Raw genomic sequence first — 3,183 nt, forward strand, 5'->3', positions numbered from 1 at the left:
AAACAACTTGCTCGTCAGCACTGTACTTGGTTCGGAATCGATGCTGCGATTAAGAATATGTGTTCTTCGTGCCCGCCGGGTGCCGAACAACAGTCCGCACCGCCGCGGAAAGTCTTTGCGTGGCCAAAAGCCACTTCCCCTTGGCAACGCTTACACATTGATTTTGCTGGTCCATTCTGGAATGCTCGATGGTTGGTTCTGGTCGACGCCTTCAGTAATTTTCCTTTTGTTGTCCGGATGTCTTCCACGACGTCCTCCGCCACCATCCAAGCGTTGTCTGCTATCTTTTGCATTGAAGGTCTTCCGCAGACTATTGTTTCCGACAATGGCCCACAATTCATGTCCGCAGAATTTCAGTCATTCTGCCAGGCCAATGGTATTCAACATCTGACATCCGCGCCGTTTTCGCCTCAGTCCAACGGTGCCGCTGAACGATTGGTCCGGACTTTCAAGTCACAGATGTTGAAATTGAAAGAGTCGCATTCTCGGGAGGACGCATTGTTGCTCTTTTTGTCTTCGTATCGCTCTCAGCCCCGAGATGGTCGCTCGCCGGCTGAGTTGCTCCATGGTCGTCCTCATCGCACCTTGATGTCTTTGCTGCATCCGCCGCATCAGGTTCCTGTGCAGCGGCAGACTCCTGCTTTTGCTCCAGGCGACGTTGTATTTTATCGCAACTATCGAGGTTCACGGCGTTGGCTCGCAGGGCGCATTCTTCGCTGCCTCGGCCGCTCGATGTATTTGGTTTTGGGGGCCTCTGGTGAGGTGCGTCGGCATCTCAATCAGCTGCGCCTCTGTCGTCGCTCGGGTTCTGCCGCTCCCCGTCTGCTTTCAGCGACGGTGCCGTCCGGTCAGCGCCCTGGGGACCCATCTACTGGCTCGCCTCATCCCCAGGTGTTACCGACGATGCCTTCCATTTTGCCCCATGGCGACGCGCCGCCGCAGCCGCAGCAGCAGCAGCCGCCGCCGCCGCCGCCGCCGCCGCCGCCGCCGCCGCCGCCGCTTGTTCTCCCGCCGGCGCCGCCCGCATTCGCCGCTTCGTTGCAGCCGCCAAGCGCCTCCCAGGGTCACGCGCCGCCGATCGCTTCCCGTGACCAGCTGTCCTCCGCCATGGAACTCCCGCCCGCTCCGGACCACATGACGTCATCGCGCGTCGGCTACCCCGACGCAATGGAGGTTGATCCTTCGGTCACTCCTGTCTCTTTACGGGCGCATACACCGCATGTTGACGTGCACCCTGGACTAGTTTTTCAGGCGTTTCCTAGCTCCCCTCGGACCGTATGGCCGGGTGCGGGTGGCACAGCCTCGCCTGTTGTTAGGCTCCCCACCTCATCGCATACGTCAACATGTGGTCCTCCCCACGGCGGGCGGAAGCCTTATCACACGACCGTTCGCCGATTTGCGGGGGAGGAATGTGGTGTCACCGCCAGACACCACACTTGCTAGGTGGTAGCTTAAATCGGCCGCGGTCCATTTAGTACATGTCGGACCCGCGTGTCGCCACTGTGTAATCGCAGACCTAGCGCCACCACCTAGGCAGGTCTCGTGATACGAGAGAGCACTCGCCCCAGTTGTACGAGAACCTAGCTACCGCCCAGTTGTACGAGAACCTAGCTACCGACCAGATGTACGAAGCCTTCTCTCTCATTAGCCGAGAGACAGAATAGCCATCAGCTAAGTTAATGGCTACGAACTAGCAAGGCGCCATTTGTATCAGTGCCTATAGCTTACGAGTATTCAAGAGAGATGTATTTCAAGAACTAATAAAAAGATAAGTAATAAGCATCTACATACTTTTCTTCTTATTCATTTATAAGTTCTCATGTTCCAGACTTCACGCCCGTCTGCGTTAGCCTTGCGTGCCCTATCGGCTACAGCGTTAGTCTAGCTTGCCTTTTCAGCCATCTCAACTTCACGGTGTCGGCCCAGCTACCGACACAACAATGACAGCCACAAGGGTAGCTAAGCATTCAGCATCAATCATTGGGCCATATACTGAGTTGGGAGAAAGAAAATGTTGTTGTATGTAATCTAGGCCTTTCAGTTCATTCTAGTTAGCTCTTAAAATTAAACAAAACTAAAATACTCACATATAGAAGGGTCTTTTCTATGCAAAAATGGGGCCGAATTTACCAAGCAAAAGAGCAATGAAACATGGGAAGAAACATACACGGGGACTAGTACAGATAGCAAGTTTTCTAAGTTCCTATCAACATTTAAATTCAGGTTTGAAGAAATGTTCCTAAAAGTACCATGAGTCACTACAACTCAAAACAAAAATAACAGGGCAACCAATAGGGTAAGGAGATCTTCTGTAACCCTCAAACACCTCAGCAGCATAAGAAACAACCATAATGATCCTGTTTTCCAAAAACATTACCAAACATACAAAAACATGTAGAACAGTTTTGGCAATGGTAAAAAGGTCTGAAAATGATAAAATTATAGAAAAGATAGAAAACAAAATAAAAGCAGCCTGGAAGTCACCAAAGAGGACAAATAGAAAAAAGACTAAACAGATAAACATACAGTTACAGCAAAATGGTACCACGACACATGATCCCCAAAAAATTGGAAACTTTGCAAATCAATATTTCAGCACCATTGCCACCAAGCTGCAATACAAATTTGGCAATATACAGCCTATACAAATATTGTGATGCTGTGACCCACCACTCCAGAAGAAATTAGCAATGTTGTTTGTATCATAAAAAGTAAAACCTCACCAGGTGTAGATGAAGTGCCTGTGTGCTTGCTGATGGACTGTAAAGACAGTATCAGAGACTGTTTAGTGCACATCATAAATGAATCATTCACCACAGTTTGCTTTCCAGAGGCACTACAGCATGCAAAGGTCCTGTTCCTATATTTTTTGTTTTTTAAATGTATTTACTGAGCATCCTTGTATCTCATCATTATAAAAAGGATATAGTATTTGTATACATCACCTTACATTGAAAATAGGACATGAAAAGATTTACAATTATATGTCTACAAATAAAATATTATTACATATAACATGAAACCATACGCGTAACAACATTCACAATATGCTAAATTAGAATAATAAATGAATACAATTTAGTTTTCAATGTCATTCTGATGAGGGAAATAAGCTACTATATATTGAATGCTGATGATTTAAGTATTCCTTGAAACTATAAAAACTCTTGCTAATTAACATTT

The sequence above is a fragment of the Schistocerca americana genome, chromosome 2, assembly GCF_021461395.2.
Source record: "Schistocerca americana isolate TAMUIC-IGC-003095 chromosome 2, iqSchAmer2.1, whole genome shotgun sequence".
Taxonomy (NCBI): Eukaryota; Metazoa; Arthropoda; class Insecta; order Orthoptera; family Acrididae; genus Schistocerca; species Schistocerca americana.